The following is a 10,519-nucleotide window of genomic DNA, read 5'->3' as shown; positions in this document are numbered from 1 at the left end:
ACATATATCTCCCTCTCTCTTTTCAGAAAAATGATCAAGATGCCCCGGAATTCTCTTATTGCGTCACTACTTCTCTCGGTTTGTTCCTGACCGAATTGGCGGTGCCAGTACAGGTAGGCTTATTCCCTTCCACTTGTGCTTAATGAGTTAATTGGTTGATGACAGTACCATATAGTTAGTCAATTGGCGAGTGCCAATACTTTATGACCTCGTAAATTAGTGAAGAATATGGTTTGCAAATGTCTATAATACTTTATGACTCGTTAATTAGGACCCGAATAATTTGTCACTTAGTATGCAACAGTACCAAAAATTTTGTTCACATGTAAGAAGATTTACTTTATTATTGGGAGGAATTCGTGATCATATATATATATAATATATATATATATATATATATATATATATATATATATATATATAAATATACATCTTTCTCTGAAAAAAAACAAAACATATGCGAGTATATATATGAGAGAGAGAATTAGATGTGTATGTTTATATTATATATGATCACAGATTCTAAAATAATCAAGTTCTGTTTTCACAATACCAAATGTAATACACACACACACACACACACACACACACACACACACACACACACACACACATATATATATATATATATATATATATATATATATATATATATATATATACATACATACACACACACTTATATACATACAAACCTTTCTTCTGCTTCTGATGCCGAAGTTAAAACCAATCACACTTTCACACTTCATAATTCCCCATGGAGTCATCCCTGAACTATCGTGCGCAGGGCGCCGTTGACCGATCAGCTGTGAATATAACGAAGGCTGGTTCCGACACTAGGCTGTTATGTACCGACAGTGCTTGCACTACCAAGAGCGGAACGTGCCAAAGCGTACTGAATCTTCTGTCCAGCTGCAGGGAGGTGGATAATTCGCTCTGCGGGGCTCTGTGTTCGTGCTGCGTTGGTGAGTATTCCGAATGGCCACTCTTATTCTGTAGAGACATGGTTAACATTATTACCATAGAAATTCACAATCTCGTGAAAAACATTTTGTGTAATAAAAATCCACAATTATATAGTAAACTGTATTTTACATAGCGATGCACGTTACTATACAATTGTGGATTTTTATTACATAAATCATCATTATTATTATTATTATTATTATTATTATTATTATTATTATTATTATTATTATTATTATTATTATTATTATTATTGTTATTATTATATTATGTAGATCTGTAGAGTGTGTGCCGAAAGAGACAAACGGAATTAACACATGAGAAATATTAAAAAATAGTGAAGATCATAAACAATTCTTAAATATATTTAGATGCATACAGACGGTATACGCGCACTATAATATATATATATATATATATATATATATATATATATATATATATATATATATCTCGCAAGTTATAATCATTAGGTCTCTCAAGTAGGTACTTCATGAAGTCTGTATTTTAAATTCCTTTTATAATAGAATGATAATCGCAGATAATTTGTCAAAAACAACGTCTTGGAATTATTTCCATTTTCTTAGCAAATTCTCTATTGTGTTACCATTTATGCCCATTTCTCTCTTAATATCTCCTTTATTTATGGCAAGCTTTGACCATTTGTTACCCCTTTTGTCCATGCTAGTTAATGGGCAAAGTCTATCTTATCTATGATGTCAATATTACTTGTCTGATGGTGTCGTAGCGCCTGCTAACTGCATTCTTATCCCAACTTTTTATCTAACAATTATGACAAGTTCTCATCATTTGTTGCTCTGTTTATATTTGACAGTTATGACAATTTCTTATTACTTCTTACTCTTTTGTATCCGACTCTGATTATACTCAAAAGATGTGACAGGGTCTTCGTATTTGTTGCTTTGTCTATATTTGGCAAATATGAAAAGTTCTTACCATTGTCGCTCTGTTTATATAACTGACAGATATGACAAGTTCTTACATTTTACTGCGCGGTCTACAACTGCCAGATAATGGCAGAGCCGTACTATTTGTTGCTTTGTTGACGTTTGACCAAAATGACAGGTCCTTTTTGGCAAGTATGGCAAGTTCTTACAACTCGTTGTTATGTTACCCATTTTGCCGCAGGTTGTAGCGGAACCTGTGGGACGGCCAACGACGGCACGTGCAAAAGTACCTGCAGCTCGACAGAGGAACAGATCACGGGCTGTGCAGGAAGGAACTGCAGATGTTGCAGGGCCTTGCAGAGTAAGGGGATGATGTCTTTTGGTTTATATTTATATACACACATACATTCACCTTTATATACACACATACACACATAGTATAATTTCTGTCAACTCTCCCGTAACTTTGTCTTTCAAATTCATCAACATTCTCTCTCTCTCTCTCTCTCTCTCTCTCTCTCTCTCTCTCTCTCTCTCTCTCTCTCTCTTTAAATATATATATCTATGTATGTGTGTGTGTGTTCGTGTATGCGTGTATTACATACATATACACACACACACACACACAACATTATATATATATATAGTATATATATATATATATATATTATATATATATATATATATATATATATATATATGTATATATATATAGTGAGAGAGAGAGAGAGAGAATGTTATGCATTTGAAAGACAAAGTTTACGGAGAGTTGACAGAAATGATACTTGAATGAGCAAAAAACCTGAAGCTGTGAAACGCAGAGAGATGAAGGTCAACATTGAAATCTCATTTAGTTTCACTTAAGAATAGCCCTCTAAGCAATGTTTAGAAGCTGCGAACATTCATTATATATATATATATATATATATATATATATATATATATATATATATATATATATATATATATATATATATATATATGTAATTGTGATAGCCACTATGTCCACTTAACTTCTCAAATTATTTGCTCTTTTTTTGGATACGCTTATTACTACAAAGCTTTGGTATCCAACTTTAAAGAAATATGAAGAAATCATGATGTCCGGTAGTGACAAGCGTAACTGAAAAAGAGCAAAGAATCTGAGAAGTTAAGAGGGCATTGTGGCTATTACAATTACATATGAATCTGGTAAAATTATTATATATATATATATATATATATATATTATATATATATATATATATATATATATATATATTATATAGCCTACATGTAATTTATATAATGGAGATTTTTATAATTGTTTAAGATTTGGGTTGGTTGGTATGAGTAATGTAATTTATTTTATGATAAAAATTTTAATGACAAAAGATTTTATAAAAATATTTTTAAATTAAGGCTCTAGCATGGTTAATTATAAATCAAATTAAGTCCCAAATGATTTTACTTGGTGTTACGTCAAATTTCCCTTAATCGTTTGAACCAATACTGTAGTCATAGATCAGCTAATTACTAAACCCAGTAAATCTACGGACATTGCCTTTCATTTTTCACTAGCGAGGAATTCTGTTTACTAAATCTGCGGACGTGTCACTCCATATTCCAATAACTAATTTTTGGCATCATAGGCTGTTTTAATGTGTTTATAATTCGTACGAACATTGTACCCATAATATTTAATAGTAACTCTGGTTCTAGAATATTTAAAATTACGCTGTGCTTGTGAATTGTAAAAATATTTCATGATTTCATACAAAGAACAAAAACTGACAGTTATTTCGATAAGACACCTACACTAACACATGTCATTAATTCTCTTGACATGTGAAAAGTTACAAATGTACTTGCCAGCGCGTATGTACAGTACACACACGATATAGTACGTATGTGTGTGTATATATATACATATATGTATACGAATATATATATATATATATATATATATATATATATATATATATAATATATATATATATATATATATACATATACTTTCTATAATCCAATCCTAATATTTTCTAATATTTTGATTAAAGAAACCATTGGAATCAACAATGAGACTTGGAAGAACCATTATATTTCGGCCACTATCGTACGATGTATATTGGTTGATACGAAGAGTCTTGTTCCCATTTTTATTGGATTTTTTAAAAAATAAAAAGCTATCTTAAATATCATGTTAGTATATATCATGTCAGTATAAACTATACACCACTATTAATTTTTAAGTTTGTGCTTCCATGTACACGTGTAGGCATTTAAGAACCCGAAATAAACTCATGACTATTTCCTTAGATTCTCCTTCCAGTGAAAGATATCACAAAAGCTCTTTGTATGAACTTTATTGCAGGATGTGGAACAGGGAATACAGGCTCGTGCAAATCAAGTTGCAACACCAACACTGAAAACACAGACACAACAGCCACTTGCACCGTTGCTGGGTACAAGTGTTGCGTTCCTAAGACAGGTGAGTTGGTGTTACCTCTTCCTTAATTTAATTCTGATACGTTGGTGTTGGTTCTCTGTTAATCACGAGATAAAAAGAGACTGTGGTCATGTAAATAGTTACTTGGCCTTCTTTGAAATAGAGGTCAAGATATTAATTTTTTTATGAATAAACAGCCGTTTGTAAAAGTTTGTGAGTTTAAGAATTCACTTCCCTCTTTTGGATGTAATATAATATATTTCCTTTTGCAAACACACACACACACAGGTAACTTTCGGAAATCACGAACTCCAGAGTCAACCGGTTGCGGTTCATATTAAAAAAGCGGGATTTTTTGTCTTCTCCTGCAACACCTAAATCCTTCTTCCAGCGACAAGCTCTCCGTCCTAAACAAAATAAAGCTATTCATTTTTCCATTCCTTTGCTATTCAGGATGCACAGCGAAGTGTGGGCTCAATTACAAGTTCACCTGCACCCCCTCGAGCCAATGCCCCCTCTGGAATTTGCAGTTGGGGACTTGCCCCAGTGGATGCCGGTGCTGCGGATCAATCCTTGGCTGAGGAGGGAATATACAGCTCCTTCTGCAGTTCCCAAAAGATGCTCATCGTTGTAAGGGAACGCGCTCGCACTCGCGCACTTCTACACTGGAATCTCATAGCACACATTCATAAACTGGAATTTCATACTCGCACACTCATAAACTGGATTTTCATACGCACATAAAATCAATGATATATTAGAACAAAATTACAACAGACAAAATTAGAATTATATCTTAGCATTGTTTTGTACTGAAGGATCAGTAGATATTAAATTTTTCGATGACTGACTTGGTGTTTTCATTTGCTGTTCCAACTTGTTTCATGACCTGTTTGATGAGTCCTGGTGATTGTGAGGACATCAAAGCCACCACTATCCTCGGTTTTTTTTCCATCTGTCCACCCGCCTGTGGTGTTTGCGTAAGGTAACACTGCGTCCCGAGCTTTAGATAGTTACATTCAGCTTACATTCAACAATAATACCAATATCCTATTTCGAATATTAACGGTACAATTCGCATACAGTAAATTATTAAAACACTTTTCAGTTGCATATATACACCCAGATATCCTTTTATTTACCTAAAACTTACATCGCGTAACTATCTAAAGACCGGGACGCAGTGTTACCATGCACGACCACCACAGGCGGATGGACAGATGGAAAAAAACAGAGTATAGGCAGTGATGATGATCTCAAACTCAATTTATAAATGTGTCCAACCAGATTCCGTAAAGCAAATGATACAGGAACCTGAGATGAGGTACAATTATTATTATTATTATTACTGAGAATTAAAAGCCACAGTAGCATTATAAATACTCATGTACAGGGTTAACACTGCTGTGGTTATTAATTCTCAATATTATAGCCTCGTTACAGGGGTTCTATGCTTCATTAATATTTATTACTTAATAGACTATAAGTATTACTTAACAGACCATATCAAGTATTACTTAACAAGCTATAAGTATTACTTAACGTACTATATTAAGCTTGCTTACATACCTATACCATATAAACCAGTATTACTTAAGCTACTACAGTAAGTGTTACTTAACATAGCATATTAAGTATTACCTAAGAGACCATACAAAATATTACTTAACAGCTTATAATAAGTATTACCTAAAAGACTATACAATGTTACTCAACAGACTATACCAAATATTACTCAACAGATTATCACATATTACTTAAGAGCCCATACTAAGTATTACTTGACTAAATAAAATAAGTATTACCGAACAGACAATACTATGTATTACTTAACATGCAATACTATGTATTACTTAGCATGCAATACTATGTATTACTTAACAGACAATACTATGTATTACAAAACAAACTAGAATAAGTATTACTTAACAGACAATACTATGTATTACTTAACAGACTAGAATAAGTATTACTTAGCAGATAATACTTTGTATTACTTAACAGACTAGAATAAGTATTACTTAACAGACAATACTATGTATTACTTAACAGACTAGAATAAGTATTACCTAACAGACAATACTATTTATTACTTAACAGACTAGAATAAGCATTACTTAACAGATTAGAATAGGTATTACTTAACAGACTATACTATGCATTACTAACAAGACTAGAATAAGCATTACTTAAAAGATTAGAATAAGTATTACTTAACAGACAATACTATGTATTACTTAACAGACTAGAATAAGCATTACTTAACAGATTAGAATAGGTATTACTTAACAGACTATACTACGCATTACTTAACAGACTAGAATAAGCATTACTTAACAGACAATACTATGTATTACTTAACAGACTAGAATAAGCATTACTTAAAAGATTAGAATAAGTATTACTTAACAGACTATACTATGCATTACTTAACAGACTAGAATAAGTAATACTTAGCAGACAATACTATGTATTACATAACAGACTAGAATAAGTATTACTTAACAGACAATAATATGTATTACTTAACAGACTAGAATAAGTATTACTTAGCAGACAATACTTTGTATTACTTAACAGACTAGAATAAGTATTACTTAACAGACAATACTATGTATTACTTAACAAACTAGAATAAGTATTACTTAACAGACAATACGATATATTACTTAACAGACAATACTATGTATCACTTAACAGACTAGAATAAGTATTACTTAACAGATTAGAATAAGTATTACTTAACAGACTATACTATGCATTACTTAACAGACTAGAATAAGTATTACTTAACAGACAATACTATGTATTACTTAACAGACTAGAATAAGTATTACTTAACAGATTAGAATAAGTATTACTTAACAGACTATACTATGCATTACTTAACAGACTATAATAAGTATTACTTAACAGACAATACTATATATTACTTAACAGACTAGAATAAGTATTACTTAACAGACTATACGATGCATTACTTAACAGACTAGAATAAGTATTACTTAACAGACAATACTATGTATTACTTAACAGACTAGAATAAGTTTTACCTAGCAGACAATACTATGTATTACTTAACAGAATAGAATGAGTATTACTTAACAGATAATACTATGTATTACTTAACAGGCTAGAATAAGTATTACTTGAAAGATAATACTATGTATTACTTAACAGACTAGAATAACTATAACTTAAAAGTCAATACCAAATATTATTTAACAGACTAGAATAGGTATTACTTAAATGACTATATTATTACTTAAAAAGTCTTCCGCTTAAGTCGACGTGAGCTATAACTCTTTCGTTGTAACTGGCACTGGTCTCTTATAGTGTCAGTGAAAATCTCAATAAATTCCCTTTCGAGGATCAGTGCTCCTTGTTCGTAGTGTCAGATGAACTTACGAAGGCTGAGTTCCAGTACTCTCAGTCTTCACGAGGGTGTCTCAGTACAAATGATGGCTGTTGCGGTAGTTAGCGAAGAAAAACTTAATATCTTTTAATAACGCTGTGGTAAAAAATGTGAGGGTGGTTTAATGCTTACTGTATCACTTTCGCTGATATGGGAGTTACGTATGCATTTAAATTCACAAATTATTTATCTTATATATATATATATATATATATATATATATATATATATATATATATATATATATATATATACATACATACATATACATACATATATATATATATATATATATATATATATATATATAATATATTAAAAAAACTTCGTCGGTATGAAGACACCTGCAAGATACTTATGATGCCACTAAACCAATTGTTTTCTTTTAACGAAAAAAATATATATCATTTTTATATACATATATATATATATATATATATATATATATATATATATATATATATATATATACATGCGTACACACACACACACACATATATATATATCATATATATATATATATATATATATATATATATATATATATCATATAACAGCCTAGATAAAAATACTGCTTATTTTTTAGAAAACAATAGGTTTGAGATGGAATCAATTACAAATGCAGGTAAAAATAGGAAGAACAGTCCGCGAGAATACTTACGCATATCTCTTGGCACATCCGAGAAAAGCACAAGGTATGTGAATGCGTGACAGTGTAATGATTTATTACAAGTCTAGCGAACTTGATATAGAGGTGTAATATGTCCCTGGGAGGGAGGGCAAATTAGGTGGCGGATGCATTATCAAGATATGCTTCGCAAGATGATAGTATGAATGATAAGTCAAGTAGAAGTAACAGAAAAATGATGAATGAAAACAATGTGCAAGGGCATAAATATACATATACTTACCATGCATTATACAGAGGAGCTTTCCCGGCAAAATTTTGCATAAGAGAACAAGAAAGAGATGATTTAAGGGAACTCCTCAAGTATGTTAGAAATGAAGAAAATACAGCCAATAAGAATTAACCGAACTAGGAAGGAAGGTTGGATGTCCCACAGATGCACTAATTTGACATAGACGACGTATTAGTTTGGATGTGGCACGAATATGATCCATTTGGTCAGTTTCTAGTGTGCTTCACAAAAGGTTAGTACCTAAGAGTCTAAGAAACAATGTCATTGAGCTAATGCACGACGGTGACATGAGAGCTCACCCAGGAAGGGATGAGACAATTAGATTAATACAAAGAACTTTCCATTGGAAGGGAATTCACAAGGATGTTAGTAATTATGAGAAAAGCTGCAACACATGCAACAGCGACAAGGGAAGTACAGACAAGGAAGTACCTCTATGGAAATATCCTATCCCACAGACTCCTTTCGAAAGAGTATCTATAGTCCTTATCACAAATCTTCATACCACGAGTAAAGGGAATAAGAATATACTAGTGTGTATCGATGCACTCACGAGATATACAGAAATGATACCACTAACTAGTAAAAGTGCCAAGGAATGCACAACCGCTCTCTTTGATAAGATATTTTGCAGATATTCTGCCCCACAGCTCATTCTCTCTGATAATGGGACCGAGTTCAACAACTCATTAGTTCAAGAAATTTATAACGCCTTTAAAGTAGAAAAGGTAGCGATACAACCGTATCACCCAGCTAGCAATGGCTAGGTAGAAAGGAATAAAAGGAAAGTTTTAGACGTATTGCGTCACACAGTCGGACAGGATCCTGACTGGGACGTCAGTTTACCTTTAGTCCAATTATCATTAAATGCAAGGCATCATACGAGTACTCGAGCAACCCCCATAAAAGCTTTGATGGGATATGAACCCAAATTACCTTATGCATGGCTGAATCAGCCAATACAGCCTACTTACTCTGAAGATATCATGAAGATAAGAATCGGAAACTTTAAAGTAATCCACAAGCAATTGCACAAGAATCTAGAAGCAGCCCAGAAGAATGTGATAGAGAAGCATCAAGAAGGATTAAAGCCGGTAGAGTACAAGAAAGGGGATGAAGTCTGTATTAAGAAGGAAGTAAGAAGTGGTATTAATTATAAGTTAGCCACTAAATTCAACAGGCAGGACCATACAAGGTCATAGACGTACAAGAGACTAAGATAAACAGGTTAAGAAAATGAATAACCAATTGCCTTCTACATATGATGCATCATTAGAAGAAGAAGAATTTTGGATAAATAAGGACAAGGTTAAGAGAACCACAGAAGTTGAAGAACCAGAAATGACAGAGGAGTCAGAAGAAATTCCAGAAGAAAGAACTAGATATAACCTAAGAAATAGAAGAGTCACTTTTCAGTGAAATAGAAGAACAAACCCATTAATCCATCCTATTATTCCCATGTATTTATTTGATTTCTTTATTGCTAAGTTTACCTTCATCGGTCGACTTATGAATAATCTTTTTTATTGTTGCAATTCTTACTTTAATTAGTCGGTTTGTAGCAAAATTTTGGAGTTAAGTGCACTCTTCAAATTTACTTTGACTTGAAGGGGAATATTTGGGTATGTAGGAAACAGTTCAATGCGTAGTATAAGAATTTCAAGACATCTATTAAGTTTAATCGTTCCATAAAACATTCTTAGAAATAAGAGAATAAATAAGAAGGGTTAAGATAGATATGATTTTAAAATAAGGGAATTCGTTTCAGAAATGATTAAGATTTTGATGGAAACTCACTGACAAATATTGATTGATGAAAATTTATTAACAAGATATTAATTGATGACAACTTACTAACAAGATATTATTGATGAAAACTTAC

At 31.9% G+C, this 10,519-nt stretch overlaps 1 protein-coding gene across 1 annotated transcript in view; it reads right to left on the bottom strand.

Annotated features, from left to right (window-relative positions):
• The window catches only part of LOC135221748 (uncharacterized), a 73,824-nt gene that overhangs the window by 6,399 nt on the left and 56,906 nt on the right, over positions 1-10,519 (bottom strand). The gene's annotated exons all lie outside the window — the stretch shown is intronic.

The sequence above is a fragment of the Macrobrachium nipponense genome, chromosome 3 (assembly GCF_015104395.2).
Source record: "Macrobrachium nipponense isolate FS-2020 chromosome 3, ASM1510439v2, whole genome shotgun sequence".
NCBI lineage: Eukaryota > Metazoa > Arthropoda > Malacostraca > Decapoda > Palaemonidae > Macrobrachium > Macrobrachium nipponense.
This window is presented reverse-complemented; position numbering and strand designations above follow the sequence as displayed.